General features: G+C 40.9%; 1 protein-coding gene across 3 annotated transcripts in view; it reads left to right on the plus strand.

The window, feature by feature from the left end:
- The window catches only part of C14H1orf21 (chromosome 14 C1orf21 homolog), a 234,267-nt gene that overhangs the window by 15,995 nt on the left and 193,717 nt on the right, over positions 1-24,555 (plus strand). Inside the window, exon 1 of one of the 3 annotated variants that reach the window (XM_061160914.1) lies at positions 1,706-1,838. The exons of the other annotated variants lie outside the window; for them this stretch is intronic. The gene's annotated coding sequence lies outside the window, so the exon portion shown is untranslated. Of the gene's footprint in view, positions 1-1,705; positions 1,839-24,555 lie in introns of those variants that run through there. 3 annotated transcript variants of the gene reach the window in all.

Genomic DNA, 24,555 nt, shown 5'->3' on the forward strand with positions numbered 1-24,555 from the left:
ATCTCTGTCCAATGGCACATTCCTCTTTAGATTAGTGTGCATTCACTTCAGAGTTGACAGTAGCTTCTAAATCTACACAGCCTCTTTCTCTAGGAGGTATTAGACTTACTCTTTCAAGGGAGTGAATATGGCAAAAAAAAAAAAAAAAACCCACACTTTTTTTTATATAAATAAAAATGAGGTCAGTGTACAAGTGAAGATGGTGAATCCCCATCACATCCTGTGATCTGTGGATGTGTGAGTGCCTTTCCAAGCCCTGGGAAGATAGTTTTCATAGTGATACTGAAGCCAGCCTTGTATATTCCTTCTGTCTTCATTATATTTGAGTTTCCGCCAAGTTTGCTTTAGGTTCTAGTGTCAAGAGATATACTTGTCCTTTGTGTAATCTCCAATGAGAGTTATATGGTTTTCTGTGTGAAGATAAAATAGCTTGCATGTGTTTAGATATTTCACTTTTTAAAAAGCATAATATCTAAGATTAACAAAATTTAAAAGGAACCAAATAGAGTTAAATAAGCTCCTATGATTTGCAAGGAAGTAAAGTGAGGATGTCCAGAAAATGAAATGCATGTGAGATTTATACTGGTTTTCTACTACTTGATTAGATCCTATAATCATGTTTTGAGGGCTCTTCCTTGGATCTTAGATGTTGTCAGCCACAAAGGTGGGATCAGGGTAAGGGTGAGGGAGTAATGGCCTTGAAAGGAAATTAAAAAAAGCAGTGGTATTTACGATCAGGTGTTGTTCTTTGGAAAATCACATTTATTTTCGAACTTGTAGCAAGTTATTTGTTAAGTGGCAGAGAGGATCCGAATTCTGAGGGAAATTCAGTTCTGATAGCACTGCTTATCCTCTGCACGCAGCCTGAAGATAACCTTGTAATTTACAGCAGCGCATTCAGACTGTATCGTCCTGATTGCTCCTTTAAAGGCCTATTCCGGAAGGACTTGAGCCTCTCTCTCTGTTACTTTGTGCTTTAATGGGCCAGCTGCGTGCATGTGAAAGCAGTAAGGGAAACTTGGAGAGGCTGTCGTCTTTTGGATGCTTCTTTGAGACTGAGTGGGTTTTTTCCTCCTTTCTACACTGCCCTCCTTCCCCTGTCTCTATGTAGTTGAATTTTCCATGTGGAACCAACACACGTGGCTATAACGTTTTATACGTTTAAAATGAGTGGGAAAAAAAATAAAAAACATGCTTAAGTGGTATTTCCCATAATTGAATGAACTACAGCTCCATTTAGTAACATTAATATGAAAAACTCTGAGAATCTCTCAGGTTAAGATTTTCTCTCTAAGCTAAACAGAACTTTCCCCAGGTCACAGCCTGTGTCCTGCCATCTCCACTTAGCACCATAAATGCATCTATTAAACAAATGCGTGCACAGTAGTTCAGAAATCCACAAATGCTGTTTTCTCTCCCTGAGTAAATAAAACACTGTGTTGGCCAAAAGGGACGTTTGGGAACTGAAAACCCGAACAAACATTTTGGCCACCCCAGTGCGTCAATCTTGGGTTATTTTGATAGCTCTAAGCAGTCTCTTACCTGCTTACCTTTGAAGTATCTTGCCTTTTTTAGGGCAGGTGGTGGGACTGGAGCACTTAGGGAAACGTGCCAGGCCTCTCGCAAATCATTCATGATGCCAGATGAACATTGTATTTGACATGGCTATTTATTTTTTTTTTATCAAGTGTGAAGAAGTCTAAAATAAAAAGTTATGTCTTGTCCTGGCATTGGTAAGTCTTGCTGAGGCTGTGAGAAAGTCAAGATGAAGAGGACTCGGCCTTGTTTGTGCTGCATAGGCACGCGGATTCCATAGCAGATGCGCTGATGGGTGTCAGGTGAGGAAAAGAGCCATGACCTTACAAGACGGGTTTAGAAACCATGGAGTGGGCCACGGGGAGTTGGAATTCTCATTTTCACTTTTCACTAGACTGGCTCTCCCTTTGTTACCTATGGTCAACATAAGAGAGAGCAGCTGGAGAATTAATAACTCAATGATCATTATTAATACTGCGACAGGGCAGCTAAGAAGGAGAAACGTGTCCTAAATCGAACTTGTAACAGTTCAGTATTTCCTTGCTGAGTGGGTAGATGACTCAATGCACTTGGTATAATACATTAGAATTGCTCTATTAAAACTGGAAAATGTGTCTTAATATTGTACCGTCGCAGTCAGGAATGGTTTATTTTTGTTGCTGGTAGTTTATTTCCAAATCAAACATAAAGCCTGAACTGAAACATTACTTGTCATTTACTGGACAGACAGCTGAATGAACAGAGAAGGTAACTGAATTTATTCTACAGCCGTCAAAGCCCTGGGTATGAAGGCTTTGTGCTTGTTGGCAAACTCTGCTGCCAAAGAGACTTCAGAGAGACTTCAGTGTCTCAACAGCGGGACCCACTCTATTGGTGGGTCCACTCTACTGGGATTTTTATTAACTTGAAATTTTAAATTCATCATTCCTTATTCTGAATCCAGTTCAACAAAGGGTTATTATTTGGGTCCTTTGCTAGGGCCTGGAGCTTTACTAAGTTGAGCTATAGGTTAAAATGTTTATCATCAAAGAGGAAATTTTGTCTATGTTAGGTATTTGTGAGGAATGAGAAATCCCTGATAAGGGCTGAGAAATAGGAATAGTCACTCAGCTGCTAAAGAGAGAGAATGAGAAGGCACATCCCCCTGAAGGCTTTACCCATCCTTTGGGGATAGTCTGACCTTTGAAAAAGATTTAGTGGTCAGATTTCACCACCTTTTCTCTAGCATCCCAATATGATGAAGTCTCATGCATAACAAAAATGGCACATTAGGGTCCTTTTATTTAACTCTGACAATGCCCACTAGAAAATTGTAGAACTAAGTCTGTTCCTTAGCCACAGGGCTATTCTTGCAGTGACCTAAGGGTTTGAATGTCAGTGCTCTTTCAGTGCTAGACTACTAAGAGTTATTTCAGCTGAGAAGGTGAAATATGGGTAGTTTCCATCTATTCAGCACTCTTTTTTTTTCATTCTTACACAACTTTCAAAGAAAGTTTCCTTTGGTGTTTGTAGTGTTGGGATGACCCGAGGCCAGCAGTTGGCTAACTGTAGTTTTGCCTTGGGCCAGGTGAGTCCCAGCTGGGGGGCCAGGAATCTGCTGTCTGTATTTTTCAGTGAGTGGGCTCTTGTGTTGGAATACACTAACCTCCTGACCTTCAGCCTTTGTAGAAAGAATTATCTCACAGTATTGGGGAAAAGTAAATGGAATGGGGTAGTGGTGGAATGTCTGTGGGCTATGGAACATGGCCTTGAGCTGGGGGCTAGGAGGACTGCAGGAAATGACCTGCAGGTGGGTTTTTAACACAACACCTTTTTCAGGTCTCTTTGCTCAGTCGCTTCAGCCATGTCTGATTCTTTGCGACCCCATGGACTGGAGTCATCTGTCCACAGGATTCTCTAGGCAAGAATACTGGAGTGGGTTGCCATGCCCTCCTCCAGGGTATCTCCTCGACCCAGGGATTGAACCCGTGTCTCTTGCATCTCCTGGATCGCAGGCAGATCCTTTACCGACTGAGCCACCGGGGGAGCCCCGCTAATGGAATAAAGGAATTCATAGTGGATTTTGGTGAATTAAAACAGAAAGAGCAAGAAAGTCATCTATACCAAAGTAAAATAACCCTCTTAATCATGAATGAATAGCTCTTTTGTTGTTTAGTTGCTAAGTCGTATCCGACTCTTTGTGACCGCATGGATCGTAGCCTGCCAGGCTCCTCTGTTCATGGGATTCCCCAGGCAAGAATACTGGAGTGGGTTGCTATTTCCTCCTCCAGGGGATCATCTTGACCCAGGGATCGAACCTGCATCTCCTGCATTGGCAGGCCAGATTCTTTACTGCTGAGCCACCACTTTGCAGAGTGAGGATTTGAGTCCACCTGGCCTACCTCAATGTTGAAGCTGACTGTCTTCCTAGCACACTGCCTGGTTCACCTCAGGCCTCAGAAAAATTGAATTAAATGTTATGGTGACTCCAGGGCCTCTGGATATTCATTGTTTTATTTCCCTTCTCTGTGGGTTTCTGAGTAATATCTTACCGTTCTAAACTGTCCTCTCAGTTGGCTTTCCTTTTATTTATGCCCTTTCTCAAGCAGCACTGAAGAGTACCTTTCAACAGAGGAGCATCAAGACATCTGTATAAATTTACTTGTATAATGGCAGGCAGAGACACATAGCAGAATAGGAATAAAGTATACAAATTGGCAAACTTATGAAACATAAAATGATAAGACTATGGAGAAGAAAGTGTAGGGACAGTAGGAAATTTATTTTTTTCAATATAATGGAAACAAAGCATCTGTTCATAAGTCTTAAAATAATATCTAATAAATATGCTGCAGGAGACTTCTTTTTAAATAATGTATTGTTCTGGTCAGGAAAAGAAAAAAAAGAACTGTAATAGTTAAAAGGTCTGTGAATACTGTGTTTACATAGGAAACATGGCTTTGGAAGCAATGTTCAGATAATTATGTCTGTACCTGAATAGGTAAAGATGTTTCAGGCCATTAGAATTTGTCTTGGGAGGAAGAGTTATACTAAGATCAAGGAGGTTTTTCAGGTGGATATATTGAATTTCATACTTTAGTCATAACTCTTGAACATGTTGAATAATTTTGACCAAATTTGTAATAGCACAATAAGTTTCTTAGATTCAATCCTGCGGTTTGATGTGCAGTATTTAAACAACCAATAAAAGCCAGTCCATTTCCAAATGAACATATTTCTGTGAATTAAAGTGAATTACAGTGTACTTTAAGTGGATAAGGTGGCTAGTGGTATATGTCCATATTGAATGAGAAGGTGTGGTCAGTTTTCCAGTCTTCTAATATACATTTTGGATTAATTTCATCAGAGATTATGAAAGCTTAATTTACCAAAACTGTTTTTTTCCCTTAAGTCCCTTCATCAACTAGAGTTGCTTTTCTCAGGTAATTCTAAAATCCTACAGAAAAAATATAAATGAAATATTTCCAATTGGAGAAAGTGCCTTATTAATTTTCTAATTTTATTTCCATTAATAAAATTTCAAAATATATGAAGGCTTAAACATGAATATACGTGGCTTCTGGGGAAGTTTATGATCAAATACACAATCAGTGGGGTCCTATGTAGTTTTCAGGGTTGGTGTTAAGCAGGCTTAGACAAACTGCTGGCTTCTCTGATCTTCAGAGATCTTTTCTGCAAATGAACGAGAGTCTGTTACTCCCTTACTCATGATTACAAATGAATTATATTTTTCAGTTTTGTGTGTGTGTGCGTGCAGTAAATTGTGGCTATTGGGCAAGCTACTTACAAACTAGGGGGTGGAGAGTTCAATGTTATCTTTTTCTTAAAGCCAACATAGCTAAAAGTTATTGGCTACGTGAGTTTCTTTTGAAATGACTTATACTGAGTTTATTATGAGACATTAGGAGGTTCTGTGTTATTTCTGTCATAAGCTAAAATTTGTTTTCGGTCCACAAAGCTTGCCTCACTGTGCCAGACCTGGTTGCAGGATTCAAAACTTATTTGATGCCCTCCTGGTGCTAATCATATCGTCGAGAAGATACCTAAAATTATGCAGAGATGACTATTTAGAGACTATTTGATATGGCTGATCATCATTTAATTAAATTTCCCAGAGAACTGGGATGTCCAAGTGTTCCTCTTGTTCCTATTGCACAAGTAGAGATGGCTTTTTAGTGGGATGGATTCTGTGGCAAAGATAATGTCATTGGGTACTTTTTATATTTCTTTGTTTTTGGTTTAGTTATTTTACTTCCCTAACCCCTGTTTTTCAGTCCCTGTCAGAAAAAGCAAGGGTTTTCTTAGGAAATAATGCAGCCAGGTTTGATTGCCACTCAAATGGAGACAGCACACAACCCACAGTTGAGGCGAGAGTATCGCCCTGGGGATTGTCAGCAGGCCAGCCGTGGGTTGTCCTGCATGAGGAATGTATGCTTGAAGATACAGTATAAATTATAGACTTTGGGTAACGTGAACACATCTCCATTGGAGGGATGCTTGCAAACATCCTCATGGTTGGTGAACACTTAGAAGAAGCCTCATGCAGGGGTAAATAATGCTCAGGTACTCATTTTTCTACTTCTTAAAGAAACACGTTAGTAAAAACAAAGAAATCAGAATGAAAATGGCAAAGGGATCAAACTGATGAAGCTAGACCAGAGTTAAAAGTCCAGAAATGCATTCTGGAAGGCTCTGCCTAATTACATTACAGGTAGTCTGCAGATTTAGCCCTGAGTTTCCCTGTAGTCACAGGAGAGGAAACATGATCAGTTACAAGATTCAGTTGTAAAATAGAAATATGTCATTTCTTTGCACAAGCACAATTGTTGCAGCTACTCATACGGAAGAAATTCCTTCTCATGAAGGGTCAGCTGGGTGATGACAGTTTAACTTTACTTTGGAAAAGCCAGATTTCTTCCTGAGCCTTTTCTAGAAATAGTTCTGTTGATTATTGAAGGTGGGGAGCATTGTAAGACATCACACTTTACACATCTAGAGGGATTTCCTGGCCTTCCTCCTGGGAGTCAGTTGTCTAAAATCCCAAGAGCAAGTGAAAGAAGCATAATCTCTGCTGTTTGCCTGTTATCCCTTTGGTGGGTTTGTGTTGCTGGGTGACCCTGCAGTGTCCACCATGAGTCATTTCTTAAATTCTTTAAGGAAAAGAATGAGAGACTTCCTTGGTTGTCCCATGGTTAAGAATCTGCCTGCTAATGTAGGGGACACAGGGTTGATCTCTGGTTTTCAGCTAAGATCCCACATTCCTTGGGGCAACTGAGCCCGTGAGCCACAGCTACTGAAGCCCGCAAGCATGTGGGCTGCACCTAGCACCGCCTGTGCTCTGCAACAAGAGAAGCTACCAAAATGTGAAGCCCCTACTCACCACAACTAGAGGAAACCCAGGTGTAGCAGCGAAGACCTGGTGAAGCCAAAAATAAATAAACAAATGGGGAAAAAGTTTTTTGTTTTTTAAAGAAGGAATGATTGTGGCTTTGTGCATGTTGAGATGTACAGGTATGACAAAATCTATGTAGGAGAAATTCTTAAGACCCTAATATTGATCATCAAACTCCAGAGGTGAAGCTCATCTTCACATCCTGATAAAAATTATACAGTCTCTGTAGGCAGTTATTGAATTTATCTGAACTAAATCTCACAGTGTTAATGATGACCAAGGTAAGGGAGAGAGTTGCTGCTTTGGGTCAGGATAGATGTCCTGTCTGAACATCTTAATGATGCCAGAGTTGATTTTCTTTTTAGGTTCATAAAAGCATTTGCAATCTGTAGGATGTTTTTGGATTTTTTCTGGTTTTGGTCAGCTGCAGAGCTTGCCAGTCAATCTCTGAAGGAGCTCTGGTCAGACCTGAGTTACCAGAGGAGTATGTTTCTGAAAAACGCCCAGTGACCTGAGGCATTGAATCTGTAGCCAGGGTTGGCTGTCTCACCAACCACTAGTTTCCAGAGAAGACTGCAGAGAATCTTGGAGAGGGGTGTAGGAAATGGGAGTCAGTCTGCCCCTGACTCCCAGAGCCTTGTAAAGAATTCTGTCTGCCCTTGGCGTATGGCCTGTGTGTATGAGCGTACGTGTGGTGAGGACAACTTCAAACCTCTTTTTTCATCTATATACTTTGACAGAGAAGTCGAAAGGAAAGAGGAGCCTCAAAGTCAGAGAGGAGTGGCAAGGGAAAGTCACTCTGCCTCACATTTGAACATTTCCATGGATAAAAAAAGGTCCCCTTGTGTACATATCACAGCTGCTTCCTCCTTCCCCTCAGGTAAATCCATTGGCCCCTCTGGAGTTGCTTGTGTGATTATTAATAATAACTTCCACTTACACAGACACGGGGAAATCTTTGCAGTGGAATAAATGACCTGAGAACGACAGAGTCTGGTTGTATCTCCTCCCACTCCCCAGTAACCTAACACTAGACCCAGAACTTAATAGTTGCTCAGTAAATGCATATTGGATTGATTTGACTTTAGACACTGGGAAAACAGTCCTTGGGCTGTTTTTGGAAGAGGGGGCAAACATCACTGAGTGGAATCCTCAGAGAGTGCTGGTCATGCCTAGGTATTCCAGTGGCTGTGACTAAGGTTGACACATGTGAACCTGAACTAACAGGAGGAGTCCTGCTGCTGCTGCTGCTAAGTCGCTTCAGTCGTGTCCGACTCTGTGCGACCCCATAGACGGCAGCTCACCAGGTTCCTCTGTCCCTGGGATTCTCCAGGCAAGAATACCCTACAGATGGACAATTTGGTTTTAGTAAAATGAAATCAGAAAACCTAACCAAACCGTGGATCTGGCAGTAAACATACTAATTAAATAGTCTAGTTTTTATTATCTTACATAAGACCCAAATTCAATCCCTGGATTGGGAAGATTCCCTGGAGAAGGCAGTGGCTACCCATTCCAGTATTCTGGCCTGGAGACTTCCACAGACAGAGGAGCCTGGTGGATTACAGTCCATGGGGTCGCAAAGAGTTGGACATGACTGAGCGACGAACACTTTCAGTTTCACTTACTTAGTATGCTAGATTGATTTGCTTTTTCTTGCTATTGTTTGTTGATATTTGATTAAAATCTGAGAAGATCATTTGTAAGTTTTCTGGTTTAGGAGGGAAAACGGATGCTTCTCATTACTAGTTCAGATGCATTTGATGAAGATCAGTACTTATTAAACAATGTGCTGGTTGTTGGATTGGCCATATGTGTGATTTTGCACTCTTGTGTTCTTGGAACCTTACTTTTCAGAATGGTAAGACATACATTTCTTCCTTATTCCCACCCAGACGTGGTGCTGTGCTGGGCATTGGAAGTACAGCAGTGAGCGTGACATTGAGTTCAGTTGTGGGATGCATGCATGCATGCGCAGTCACCCAGTCATGTCTGACTCTTTGCTGCCCTATGGACTGCAGCCCGCCAGGTTCCTCCATCCATGCAGTTTTTATGGCAAGAATCCTGGAGTGGGTTGCCGTTTCCCCCTCTAGAGAGCCCTCCCAATCCAGGGATTGAAACCGAGACTCCTGTGTCTCCTGCATTGCAGGCGGATTCTTTACCTCTGAGCCACCAGGGAAGCCCAAAGTTGTGGGATACTGGGTCACAGATGTGTACAAGTGGTCTTTGTGTATTTAAAGAACACTACCCAGGAATACCCTGGAGAAGGGAATGGTTACCCACTCCAGTATTCTTGCCTGGAGAATTCCATGGACAGAGGAGCCTGATGGGCTACAGTCCATGGGGTCGCAAAGAGTCAGACATGACTGAGTGACTAACACACCCAGGAATACAGAAGGCGAGGCTCCACACTGTTGGCTCCACTACTAATTAGCAATGTGATCTTGGAAACACGAAGCCTCTTTGGATTTGTTTGCCTCGTGACTCATGACTGGATTGGGGTCTAGATAAGTTTCCAAACTTTAGTGCATGTCAGAATCAGCTAGAAAATTTATTTAAATGACAGTTTCTGGGCTTTACCAACAGATGATCTGTTGCAGTAGGTCTGGGACAGAGCCCAGAATTTTTTTTTTTTTTTTGCATGTTTTGTTCTGATGGAAGTGGTCTCTGGGTCACACTGTCAAAAACACCTGGTATAGGTCAGTGATTTTCAAACCATGGGAGGTGTCCCACTAATGAGTCATGTAATCAATTTACTAAATTTTGAAATGCCTTTAAAAATGAAATACAAGAGTAGAGAAATTAAAGATAGCTTCCTTGGTGGCTCAGATGGTAAGGAATCTGCCTGCAATGCAGGAGACCTGGGTTCACTCCTTGGGTGGGGAAGATCCCTTGGAGAAGGGGATGGCAACCCACTCCAGTATTCTTGCCTGGAGAATCCCACGGACAGAGGAGCTTGGCAGGCTACAGTCTAGGGGGGTCGCAAAGAATCGGACAGGGCTGATCAACTAACACTTTCATGGAGCAAAGATAAATAAAATTAGAAAGCCATTATCTACATTTTGAACAGTTTGTTACAGCAGAACCCAATTCCAGGAATCTAGAAAACTATTCAGCCTATTCTCTGCTGATTGATTTGAATGTGCAAATAGATCTGGAATTCATCTCATTCCTGGAGCACTAAATATTTCAAGAAGATGAATTTATCTGGGTTTTAATATGCACAGTGCCACCTGACCTGCCCTTGGATAGAAGAGCTGATCTCATCCTTGCAGGGGAAACTTCTCAGTATCATAACATTGAGTAAGAAGGTCCTTCCTAAGACTTGTCCTCATGAATATAAGAAGAAGCCCTGCTCCCTTCCACTTGTTGAAAATGACTTGGATAACATGGAAATTACAGTCTCAGGCCAAAAATAACACCAGAGGCAAACTCACAGCCACAAGATCTTCTTCCTAAAGAAAGTATTTGTTGAAAGGAGCTGTAGATAATTATTCTGGAAAACTGAACATCTCTCTTTGCTAGTATTTGCCCAGTGTGTGTCTTTTGGGTGAATGTTCTATTGGACCACTTCAAGTCTAAGATGCTAAGTAAGACCTTTCTTTCATTCATTTGATCACTTATTCCTTGAAGGAATCATAGCCTTTAATTTTTAATTTTTTCCCATCAGTGAATGTTTTTAACTGATGAGAATGATAATAGGAAGAAGGTAAAGTTTTGTGACAATAAGATGTTAGATTCGGAGGCAATTGGCAGAAATCAGTCATTTAATTTATTATAGATACTCATATATGTGTCCAAATGGGAAACACTGTCTTCAAAGTAACTTTGCTGATTTTGTACCCATTCCAGAGATCTTGTCGTGGCTTAAAAACCAGAGTGTCTATAGCCAAACACTATTTGAACTCTTTTTTTTTTGCCTGCAGAGTCTAGTATATGAGCCTCCTAAGAAAACCAGTTTCATTACTTTTATGGTCACACCTCATTTTTATGAAAAACAGTATTACTCAACATGATTACCTGCTTTACTTGGCAAGCGTGGCTCTGAATGTCTGTTGATTGCATCCTGGAATCAAAGACAGCTTCAAAGAATGACAGTGTATTATCACCAAGCTATTGAAATAGGAGTTCAGAAAGAGGAGTTTCAAATGTACATGAGCAACCCTCTTCATTGTGTTGCTGGAAGAAGTACAAGTTTCTAAAGATGACCATTCCAAAAGGCTGGTACTCTTAAATATAACATTTCTGAAGAATTTGTTTTAAAACAAAACTTGGTCACACTTACTCCATTTTGACTGACAAGTTGCCAACAATGGTCCAAAAAAGACCCAAGAAATGGTTGAAATTTAGGCCAGTTTCACCAGTGACAGAAATCCGAACAGGGTTTGTCTGTGATTCCTCCAAGGCATGAATGCTTGGTGAATAAAAATCACCTTTTTCTTTTGCTGGTGAATGCTGGTATACAGGCTGATCTATTCCCTAGCTGCATGTTTGTGGCTCAGCTAAAAGCATGGTACCTGAACAGTAAGAGGGAAGGGGGACTGCCTAGGCAAGACAGGACTTGCTCACAAACTAGATAGATTGCCATCAAAGCCCTTTCCAGTGAACAGAAAAGGTGCATATAATGAATATGGCATAAGAAAAAACAGTCAAAATTCATAGCTGCTTCCATAGCGACAGTGCTATTTTTCAAGTATTGTTAGATCCTAAGTACACCCTTCCCCAAAGACATCCATGTGTCGAGACACCTTTCAGAGTAGTTATGGAATACTTGTGAAGGTTTTTAATTAAAAAGTTTCCCTAGAGATAGGCTGTTTGATTTACATTATTAATAAAGTAAAGATGTCTGCAAATAAGAGGTCTCAAAAATTAAGGCTTTAGGATATCACTTGTATGTGGAATCTAGAAAAAAAAATAAAACAAAGCCGTACAAATGAACTTATTTACAAAACAGAAATAGAGTCACAGGTGTAGAAACCAAACTTATGGTTACCAGGGGGAAAAGCAGTGGGGGTAGGGGGGTGGGAGGAGGGTTGCAAGGGAAGGATAAATTGGGAGCCTGAGATTGACATATATACCCTACTATATATAAAACAAATAAGGACCTGCTGTATAACAGTACTCCATATTGACTTAGATGAGAAAAGAATCTAAAAAATGTATGTGTGTGTATATATATATATATACATACATATATATATATGTATAACTGATACACTTTGCTGCATAGCAGAAACGAACAGAGCATTGTAAATCAGCTATACTCCAATAAAAGTTAATTTAAAAAAAAATAAAACTTAGAGGATTGCCATCTTAATTGAAACAGTTTAAGCAGGGATTTTAAATTGGGGATTTTCAACAATTCACTAAAGGGATTCTTGGCATTTATATGTGTGATCTGATTTTAGATATTTGAGCTCACAATTTAGAATGATCAAGTAAAAGAAAAACTTCAGTTATCCATGGGATACACTGAAGTTTCAGCAGACATTTCTTGTGAGAGAGGCCATTTCCAATGTCAGCATCTGCTAGATCCTCATTTACCTCTGCCCCTAGCCCCTGACGTTGCCACCTCCCATCTAGGAAGGATGAAAGAAGATATTTTGTTAGGCAATATCTGAATTTGGGTAGAAGGTCTAATGAACTGTGTTAGAATAAGGCCAAGTCTGACCGGGGACAAAACATTGTCGTGCTCTGTATGGGAGACCTCAGTTGGTGTTTCTCCCCATCCCTCCCAGAGTCTGTAGTTCAGGAGTTGATTAAGGTGGTGACAGTAGCTTTGGGCCTTGCCTAACCACACAGCCTATTCTGAGCCATAGCAGTGGGTTTGGACTGTTCCCCCATGGTCTGAAGAGAAGCTGACCCTTCCAGAAACTTTTGCTCACAGACCCTGTCTCTCTGGTGTGGTGGCAACTGAGACTTTGGTCCACCACTGAGATGATTCAGGGAAAACAGCCTCCATTGGAGTAACTGTTTCACTGCCACTCTCTGGGGCCTGCTGGACTTAGCTGTCTGAGTTTCACGTAGGTTTTGCTCTGTTGGGTTTGGGTAATGGCCCTCAGACTACTCCTACCCACCTCAGAAATGGTGATCAGAAGGTCATCCTGGTTGCATAGCTAGTCTTCAGGGAGACGAGTGGTGAGGTTATTTGGTCATGCCATCTCCCTTTCTTGTTCTGTTATTGCTGGTTTGATTGTAACAGCAAGAGAATGAGTTCATTCGAATGACTCTGTTTTATTGTAAAACTACAGCTGCTTTTATTTTATTGTGTGTGTGTTTTTTTTAATAGGCCAAGTTTTCTCTCTATAATTAACTGCACTGTGGATTCTTTCCATAACACTTCCATGGGGGCCTCTTTGTTATCTGGTGCCATCAAAGAGGTGAATCCATTTTAAATATTATTTATTTATTTATTTTAAAATTTACTTATTTATTATAATTGGAGGATCGATATTGTGTTGGTTTCTGCCATTCATCAACCTGAATCAGCTACAGGCATACCTATGTCCCCTCCCTCTGGAACCTCTCTCCCACCATCCACCCCATCCCACCCCTCTAGTTTATCACAGAGCACCGGATTTGAGCTCCCTGCATCATAAAATAAATTTCCACTGGCTATCTAATTTTACAGATGGTGATGTATATATTTCAGTGCTACTCTCTCAATTCATACCTCTCTCTCCTTCCCGCCGTGTCCACAAGTCTATTCCCTATGTCTGTGTCTCCATTACTACCCTGCAAATAGGTTCATCAGTACTATCTTTCTAGATTCCATATATATGCATTCATATACGATGTTTGTCATTCTCTTTCTGACTTACTTTACTCTGTATAATAGGCTCTAGGTTCATCCACCTCATTAGAACTGGGTCAAGTGCAATCCTTTTTATGGCTAAGTAACATTCCATTGTGTGTATGTGCCACAATTTCTTTATCCATTCATCTCTCAATGAACATCTTGGTTACTTCCATGTCCTAGCTATTGTAAATAGTGCTGCAATGAACACTGGAATAAAGGACACTAAACAAGTTTGAAAGACAGCCCTCAGAATGGGAAAAAAATAATAGCACACAAAACAATTGACAAAGGATTAATCTCCAAAATATACAGTCATTCAGCATAATACCAGAAAAATGAATAACCCGATCAAAAATAGGCAGAAGGCCTAAACAGACATTTCTCCAAAGAAGACACACAGATAATAAACATGGAAAGATGCTTAGGTGTCACTCATTATTAGAGAAATGCAAATCAAAACTACAATGAGGTATCACCTCACTCTGGTATGAATGGCCATCAACAAAAAATCTACAAACCATAAATGTTGGAGAGAGTGTGGTGAAAAGGGAATCCTCTTGCACTGTGGGTGGGAATGCAAACTGGTAGAACCACTATGGAGAACAGTATGGGGATTCCTTAAAAAAACTAGGAATAAAACTAATATATGACCCAACAATCCTCCTACTGGGCATATACCCTGAGGAAACCGTAATTGAAAAAGCTACATTTTATTTATTTTGTCTGTGCTGGGTCTTTGTTGCTATGCAGACTTTTCTCTAGTTGCCGCAAGTGGGGGCTACTCCCTAGGTGTGGTGTGTGGGCTTCTCTTGTTGTGGAGCACGGGCTCTAGGCACACAGGCTTCAGTAGTTGGGGAGTGTGAGCTTTGTAGTTGCTGCTCCCAGGTTCTAGAGCACAGGCTCAGTACTTGTGGTGTGCAGGCTTAGTTGCTCCACAGCATGTGTGATTTTTCTGGACCAGGGACCAAAACCATGTCCTCTGCACTGGCAGGCGGAGTCTTTACCACTAAGCCAGCAGGGAAGCCCGGGTGAATCCATTTTAAAACGAAGGCGGCAGAATGGAACAGTCAGTCCTGGGTCTGCAGAAAGGGCAGCGCAGGCACTCATAGCAGTTTGGTCTTGGATTACTTAATCTTTTTGAATCTGAATTTCCTTAGGCACTCTAAGACAATAGGGAGGAATGGAATGCCTTACTAACTGGCTTTTGGTGAAGATTAAAATGAGAAAAAAGATTAAAATGAAGAAAATGAGAAGATAAAATGAGAAAAACAGTATCTGGCATGTGGCAGATTCTCAATACATGGTACAATTAATCCAGTGTTTAAATTTAGACTTTGTTAAATCAGTTTCTTGGGTTGATCTCTGTGGGGGAAATAACTGTTTACCAGCTTACCAAGCAGGAAGTACTGAATATTCATAGAATCCACGAAGTTAGAGCAAGAAAAGATCTTATTCATTCTGCAGTTATCTGTTGAAGATCTGCTACATACTAGGCTCATGAGATACGTCAGTGAAGAATACAGATAAATTCTCACCCTCAACAAGTTATTTACTCCAGCGGAGGGAAACAGATAATAAGTAAGAAACACTTTAGTAAATAAGTCAATTATGTCATTTGTTGGAAAGTGTTGTGCTATCAAGAAAAGAAAAAAAAAAAAATAGAGTTTAAAGGACATGTGACTTTATATCTAATTGAAAACATTTATTCAAATATTCCATGGACGGAGAAGGCTGGTGGGCTACAGTCCATGGAGTCACAAAGAGTCGGACACAACTGAGCGACTTCACTTTCACTTATTCAAATACTTGAATAAATATGTATGGTTAGCCATACAGATATTTGGGGGAAGAGCATTCCAGGTTGGGGGAGGGGGAACAACCAGTGCAGAGAGAGACCAGCGTGTCTAGAGGAGGTGAGTGAAGGGAGGAGCAGGAGGTGACGACACAGGGGCCCCAATATGTAGCTGCCTGGGAGCCGTGGTTGTTGCTGTTTGGTCGCTAAGTCGTGTCTGACTCTTTGCAACCCCATGGACAGCAGCATGCCTGGCTTTCCTGTCCTTCACTGTTTTCCAGAGTTTGCTCAAACTCATGTCCATTGAGTAGGTGATGCTATCAAACGGTCTCATCCTCTGTCGTCCCCTTCTCCTCCTGCCCTCAATCTTTCCCAGTATCAGGGTCTTTTCCAATGAGTCAGTTCTTCGCAGCAGGTGGCCAAAGTTTTGGAAGTTCAGCTTGAGCACCAGTCCTTTCAATGAGTATTCAGGATTGATTTCCTTTAGGATGAACTGGTTGGATCTCCTAGCTGTCCAAGGTTTTACTCTGATAGGGGAAGGTGAAAGGAGAGTTTTGAGAACAGGACTTACAGCATCCGACTTAGTTTTAATAAATCACTCTGGCAGATGCTTAGAGAACAGCAGAGATGAAAAGAGAGCATAGATCTTGGAAATTATCACCTTTAACCCCTTCATGTTAGAAGAGACTTTGGACTCAGGCTTTGAATCTGGGTCTGCTGCTGTGCCCATCTCATGGGTATCAGAGATCCCCCAGGTAAGGAAATCTTCCACATATCCTATTATTCTTTGAGAGCCAGGATTAAGGCTTTGCAAGAAGGGTAAAAAAAAAAAAAAAAAATGCTGATTTCATTTATTTTACTCACAATGTATCTTTGGGGTTAGAAAGCTGAGGAAATTTTTGTAACCTAAAATTACTTTGGGGGCATTGGTCCATAGAGCTTTGGGTTGATGGATATTTCAAATAAGAGATGAAATTTCATTAGGTTGGCTGCAACATTTTATTAGACCTAAATGCTCTAGGTCTAGTTAGCTGTGAAGTTAGCTGTCAAGAAGTTGTGGAATCAAAATACTTCAGTGGTGTTAAAAAGGGAAGTTTGTGATAATATATCATTTTTACCTAAAGAAAGAAAACCTTGCTAAAGTATCTAATTTTAGACTGTTAGGAAAAAATAACTTAGTCTGTAGATTTGCCTTCCTGTTAAGCCTTGCTATTTTTAACCTTGGTCAATATTCCATCCCCTCAGTCTTTCTGCTTTGGAGAACCCCAGAATGTCTTATTTTGCATCAAGATGTACTTTTGTCTTCTCTTTTGCTTAACATTAAAACATTAACATACATTGTTAAAAATAAGCTAATGTCTTTTTTAAAAAAAAACCCAAAAGCCAAAAAAAAAAAAAAAAATTTCTCCTACAGAGAAAAAAAATTTCTCTTATTATTTCTCTAATAAGCCCATGATTTTTTTAAATAAGGAGAACTGTAATAAATAAAGATTAATCAGTGCTCAGAGGCCAAGTTAATTCTTTGAAGGAGGGCTGATTATCTAATTTTGGATCTTCTTGATCTTTCTACTTCTTTTCTGTCATTTGACTACATTGTGACCACAAATCTGCCTGCCCCTTCTATAATTAGACTGAAAGAAGGAAAGAGATGGGATTTATGTTTGCCCATTTCATCCATTAATACAGTTTCACCATTTTGGGTGCATTTTCCCTCTGACTGGCTATTACATTTTAGCTTGATTGCATTCTTGAGGTGTTTGATCAAAAGTTGGCCATGAGAAAAATAGAATCCCTTCAGTCTTTAAAATAAAGCAATATTTGACATAGGCTGTCATTAGGAAATTTTTATTATGCTTCTGATAATTTTTAATATAAAATTCCTTCCTGGTTTTTTTCCACCTCAGCTTACAAGGAACCCAAGAAAGTAAATATGACAATTTCAGATAAATGTGTATTGGAGAGAATAGAAGTTTCTTTAGTTTCAAGTTCTTCTTGTCCGTTTTTTAACTATTTAGATGAAGTAGCAGTTTTAAATAATAAATCCAAATTTGCCTCCCCCATCAGTGAGATATTCATGACAAGTTTGGATGAGTAGGCAATATTGTTTACAGTGGAGCTGTCTGAAGTTTGAGGATGGTTTCTAAATTCAGCTCCGGAATGGTAATTAGTATAACAAATATCTCTGAACTTGAGCTGATGAGCATTATCTGTGGGGCTTTAGAAAGTATCTGCTCCATGAGTGTGAGGCATTCTGGAAGCCTGGAAGGTGTCTATTCCTATACATGCATGCGTGTGCATACTTGTATGGACGAAAGTGTGTAGCTAACAACCACATACCCAAGACTGACCCTGACCAGAGAGGTATCAACCAAGTACAGGGGGAGGAGATCAGAGGCATGTTCATGGAAGAAGTCGAATAGCATGGCTTCGTTGGCTGATGGGTAGGATCTCAGGGGGTCAAAATTGCGGGAGAAGGAACGTCAGGCAGAGGAAAGAATGAGCAGAAGTGCAACAGTAAGGCGTGTGGAATATTGGTTGTTCCCATAACTGATCATTCCCTCCTTGTTCTTATCCCTTCAGTGGCCTTTCAAAGTCCAGCTCAAGCATCACCATGTCTTAGGTGTGTTCAGAAGGAAGGCTCTTGTGGATGGATGTAGGTACTGGAATCAGACATTGACTTGCAATGCTCTTGGTCAAGTTACTGAATAATAAGTGAAATTTATGTAACACTGTATACCAGACAGCATTTTTAATGCCTTGCATAGGTTTAGTCTTTAAAAATGACAGCATCTCTTTGAGGTAGGAACTACTATTATTCTTGTTTTACAGGTGGGGAAATTAAGGGGCAAAAAGTGTGAGTAACTTGCTCAAGGGCTCACAGCTAGAAAGTAGCAGTACTGAGGGTAGAAGAGCAAAACTTGGACATAAGAAAGTATTATCTGAACCATCAACTGCACTGTAACCTTGATCAGCCTAATTTGTAACCTTGATCACAGCTTATTTGTAAAGCCTTGTGATTGGATTTTCAGCACATTTCTTTAGCATGCAGTGGGCACTTGCGAATTGGAAATCATTGCTATAATTAATAGTTCCTGTCTCCTTAATTTGATTGATACCTACCTCTCTTATGGACTTCCCATGTGTCTCAGTGGTAAAGAACCCATCTGCCAATGCAGGAGACATGAGAGACATGGGTTCAATCCCTGGGTTGGGAAGATCCTCTGGAGAAGGGCATGGCAACTCACTCCAGTATTCTTGCCTGGAGAATCCCATGGACAGAGGAGCCAGGCGGGCTACAGTCCATAGGGTCACAAAGAGTTCGACACGACTGACTTAGCATGCACTTGCGTACCTCTCTTAGAGCCTGCTTGCACTGCACTATCATTGCAGATTTGTCTGTTTCGCACATTGAACTGTAAGCTTCTTGAAGGTGGGATCTCTGTGTACAGAGACCTGTCCACTAATGGCTCAATAAATGCTTGCTGAACGAGTGAATGGATAACATGTTTGGACTGTCATGGGTGGTCTTGCTGCCCAGAAAGCGGCACTGTAGAGCAGTTCCTATCCTAGACTTTAGTGTGCAGTATGAGATTTGAATCCAGCCCCTACCGTCTACTTGGCTTTGTGTCTTGTGCAAATTATTTATCTTCCCTTCAGTCTCCATTTCCCTCTTTATTTAATAGAGACCACAGAGTAGTTATAAAGATTCAGGCAGATAGTTCATATCAGGAATTTAATGGAATGCCTGGTTTCAGATAAAGAAGAAGTAATTCCTATTGTATTACTATTGAATAACTGCTGAAAGGCAGGTGCTCTGCTATTCGTTGGAAGCACAGAGGTAAAGATTCCTCCCCCATGCAAGGGCTTCATAGCTTCATAGAAGAGAAGAACTTCCACCAGATGCATTATAATGGGGTGTATTAAAATACAACAGTGACACGTTCAGATAAACCATGGGAAAAAGGAGAAGAGTGGTCATTTTCTTGATGGTGATATATCCAGGTTGGGTTTTGAAAAATGAATAAAAGCCCTTAAGGCAAAGCCAAATAAGGCCCTCAGACATCAGAATCATGGACTTAATTGAATAGGCAATGGGGAACCAGTAAATTTTTTGAGTAAGAGGGTGACATCAAAAGAACTGTCCTTTAGCAAGATTATTCTGACAAAATTATGTAGGATGAGTTAGTGGGGAGAATATGAGGAAATAAATATCACATAGACCTCCTACATGGGATAGAAATCCATTCTGCAGCACCCCTTAGAGGTGGTCATCTAGCTATCTATGTTTGAACACACCCAGCAAGGGGAGGTTTACTGCCTCTTTTTTTAAAAAATTTTATTTATTTATTTGTCTTTGGTTCACTATCTCTTAAGGCAGCTCCTTCTTTCCTTTTTTATCCCCTTCTTCCTTCCTCTCCCTCCATGCCTTCATCCACTTATCCACCCAATATTCACCTTCCATCTATCTGTCCACTCATCTATTCACTCATCTACTCTCCCATCCATCCACCCACCCACCCTCCCAGCTACCCACCCATACACCCACCCAGCTACCCACCCATGGAGCCACCCATCCATCTCTCCATCATTTCTTAAATGTTTCCTTTGTGCCACTTCCTGGACTTAACAGGAGTACAAGGCGAATACAATATTGTCCTGCCCTTGAGGATCTCAGAATCTTGAATGATCACATGTCCATTATTGAATAATTTTTGTTCTTGGAAAATTCCTTTTTCCTCAGCTTAAGCCAAAATCTGCTTCCTTTTGAGCTTCTCTCCTACTGGGCCTACTTTTCTCATTGTTTCTTCTAAAACACATTAAGTGTACTCTTCTTTTATGTGACTGCTTTTATTATTTTAAAAATTGTATCATGGAGCTTCTGAATTCTCTCTTTCTTTGGAAAATCTACTTCCTTTAAAAGTTTCTCATAAGGTAGGATTCATAATATTTAAAGACTTTTGGAGATGAATGGTACTTTAGAAGTCAATTAGAATTTGTATCTTAACCCTCATCACTTTACAGGTAGGATCTAAACCACAGGTAAGTTGTGCCTTGCCTAAGATCACAGAGCTAGGCAGTGGCAAAACTGGGAGGACTCAGACTTTAGGTGTCCATACTCACAAAACTACTGCCTTCTCAAACCTTGTCTACAAATAACCCTTCCCAAACATTTTATAAATTTTCCCTATCTCTCATAAAATGTGGAACCAGAAGTTGAGTGTGGTGTCTAGAATAACTGTGTCCTGATCTTGGGTGAGAGCTCTAATTAGAGTTAATAAAGCCCAGCATTAACAGAGTGTGCCAGGCTTTGTGCCAGCCTCAGTACCTGCATTTTCCCATTCAGTCTCCCAGCAGTCCTTCCAGGATGCGTTTACTGCTGCAGTTGGAAGATGGGGAAACTGCACTTGAAAGGGAAGTAATTTCCAGTCTATGGCCATGCAGCTAGTAAGTAGATGTGCTAGAAATGAAACTGAGGTCTTTCTGACTTCACAGTCATAGAAGGGCCATTATTGACCATAGTTTCTTAATTATATATTCATCTTTTTTTAACTTTTTATTTTGTATTGGGGTATAGCCAATTAACAATGTTGTGATAGTTTCAGGTGAACAATGAAGGGACTCAGCCATACTATAAATATATCCATTCTCCCACAATCTCCCCTCCGATCCAGGCTGCCACATGACATTGAGTAGAGTTCCCTGTGCTATACAGTAGGTCCTTGTTGGCTATCCATTTTAAGTATAGCAGGGTATACATATCCATCCCAAACTCCCTCACTATCCCTTCTCCCCATCCCTCCCACCAGCAAGCTTAAATTCATTCTCTAAGTCTGTGAGTCTCTTTCTGTTTTGTAAGTTCATCAGTATCGTTTCTTTTTAGATTCTACATATAGGGAATGTCATACAATATTTCTCCTTCTCTATCTTTGACTTACTTCATTCAGTATAACAATCCATTATGTCCATCTGTGTTGCTGCTGATGGCGTTATTTCATTCTTTTTAATGGCTGAATAATATTCCGTTGTATATATGTACCACATCTTTATCCATTCCTCTGTCCATGGACACTTGGGTTGCTTCCGTGTCTTGGCTGTTGTAAACAGTGCTGCAATGAACATTGGGGTTTGTGTTTCTTTTTTGGGTCATGTTTTTCTCTGAATATATACCTAGAAGTGGGAATGCAGGGTCATATGGTAGCTCTATCTTTAGTTTTTTTAAGGACCCTCCATACTATTCTCCATAGTGGCTGTACCAATTTACCTTCCCACCAACAGTGTAGGAATCCCTTCTCCCCACATCCTCTCCAGCATTTATTATTTGTGGATTTTTTGATGAGAGCTATTCTGGCTAATGTGAGGTAATATCTCATTGCAACTTTGATTTGTATTTCTTCAGTAGTAGTGTTGAACAACTTTTCATGTGCCCCTTGGCTGTCTGTATGTGTTTTAACTAAATCTGTATCTTAAAGAAGCACTGGCTGAAGCATAGTATTTGTGAGCACGTGTTGGACTTATGGTCATCTCGCATTTCTAAAATTAAAAAAAAAAAGTATCATAGTCTTTATTTTTTTTTCTACTAAATGTTGCACTGTTGTTTTTATCTGGTCTCATTGAGTGGAACAAGGCTCATGCATATGTTCTGAACACTTGACTGTGACTGCTGGCTCCATCCCATGTGATTGGGTCACATGTTCTCAGATGTCAATCCTGATCAGTCCTACTGACCTCACTGTGGATGTGAGATTAAATAGTACAATATATGAGGAAGGGCATTGTAAACAGGCAAATTAATGCTAATCCTGATCTTTTAAAATATGAATTGGGGCCTGCCTTGCCCCGGAGCTCTAGCAAGCTTGCTCCTCTCTGTTCTAACCTTACTCAGGTTTTTCCCCCCTCCCAGAAATACCTCTTCCCTGCCCTCCTCCACCCCTCAAAATAGGACCGGGTTGTCCATGTTTAAATCCTGGCTCAGTGTGTGACCTCTGGCAAGATACTTCGCCTCCTCTTAGTTTCCCAGTCTGTAAAATGAGGATGATAATGGATCCCACCCACTTCAGTGGGTGTTGTGAGGTGTCAGTACCCCCATTGAACACAGTAATTTACAAGTGATGAGCATGCCTTAAAAGCTGTTTTTAGTATTTGTGACTCTTTTTGTGCTTTAGTCATTAGAATTTCCCCCAACAAACTTACACTGAATTCTCTAGCTGTCCCATATGGTATATCGCTGTAGAAGACTGTATAAAATCCTACAAATTTGCTGCATGAAGCAGCATTTAAAATCAGGGCTTTAATGCAATGAGTAGCGTTGAGAAGGAAGAGGATAGGAGGTTAAAAGGGTCCGGGAGAAATGATTCTTTTTCTAAATGCTGTGGGAGATGATCGACCAGATAAGTTACATTAGAATAGCTTCAGATGGGAAGGAGGAGAGAACATGGACAGGGCTGCTCATACTTCGTGAAGTGAAGTGAAATGAAGCGTTAGTCACTCAGTTGTATCTGACTCTTTGCGACCCTGTGGACTATATTTCGTCAGGCTTCTCTGTCCAAGGAATTCTCCAGGCAAGAATACTGGAGTGGGTAGCCATTCCCTTCTCCAGGAGATCTTTCCAACCCAGAGATCACACCCAGGTCTCCTGCATTGCAGGCAGATTCTTTACCATCTGAGCCACCAGGGAAGCCTGGTCGTACTTCTTGGTGTATGGTAATTAACAAAATGTACCCTTATCTTTGCAAAGAATTGATCACTACTGAGTGACTAACACAGCACCCTTATCTTATCCCAGGTGGCACTGGTGTAAAAATCCTGCCTGCCAATGCAGGCAGATGTAAGAGACGCGGGTTCAATCCCTGGGTCAGGAAGATCCCCTGGAGGAGGGCGTGGCAACCCATTCCATCATTCTTGCTTGGACAGTCCCATGGACAGAGAAGCCTGGTGGGCTGCAGTTCATTGGGTCACAAAGAGTTGAACACAACTGAAGTGACTTAGCACACATGTATGCATGCACCCTTATCTTATATTCAACCTGATTTATATTTAACTATGTGAGCACTGAGCTGCATTTTTTATTGACTTAAAGTAATATTTTGTAGACATTTAAGCAAACATTTGTTAATTTGGTAGTTCTCCTTTCTTTCTGTATTCTGTTCACTTCCCACCCATCCCCCTCAGTTTGCAGTTGTTTCTGTAGGCCAGTGAGACCTATGGCCTACTACCATGCCTGTGATGGGTAAGGAGAACCTAGAGAAGGCAAGCAGCTGGGGCTGAGCAGACACTGGGCTGAGATCAGGTTGCCTTCTTGAAAACCCACAGTCAGGGAGTGTGGAGATCTTCACACCACTATTGGGGGACCAGACACACAAAAGGAAGGGGGACCTGCGTCAGGAGCTGTGATGATCCTGCCCTCTCCCATCCCCCTGCCCTCAGGCATCCCTGCCTTTTGCTTTTCCCTCTCTCTCTCTCCCCAGCCAACACACATTTGGTATCAGTGACTTAAGACTATACACACCATCACTCATTCATTCATCAAACATTCATTGAGTGCCCACCAAATGCCAAACTCTTGGGTTACACAGATGAATTTAATACCCATTCTATCCTCAAGGAGCTCACAGTCCAGGTCTCCTTTGCTTATATCACCACTTGTGAAAAGGGCCCTGAACAAGTTGCTAACACTGAGAAAATAAATAAATTCTGGGACTGGGGGGGCCCTGGAATCTTCTTGGCTCTTCTGTGGTTAAATGTGGTGCCTGCATCACTCTTCTCACTCCCACATTGGTAATTGGTTGTAGGAAAGTTCTTTGCGCTGGGGATGACATAATTTTTTTTCTTAAAAAAAAAAGAAAGAAAGAATCTATGCAAGTCTCCAATTCTAAAATTCTGTGATTGTATGATTCCAACTTAAATTAGGAAAGCAGGCAGACAGTTTCTGAACGTGTTGCCATGGACACTGTGGATGTTGGGTTGAGGTGTCTGCTTAGTCATATTTGGTGCCATCTGGCATGAAAGAGTTTCTGGATTTTGGTCTGAGGGCAACTC

The sequence above is a fragment of the Dama dama genome, chromosome 14, assembly GCF_033118175.1.
Source record: "Dama dama isolate Ldn47 chromosome 14, ASM3311817v1, whole genome shotgun sequence".
NCBI lineage: Eukaryota > Metazoa > Chordata > Mammalia > Artiodactyla > Cervidae > Dama > Dama dama.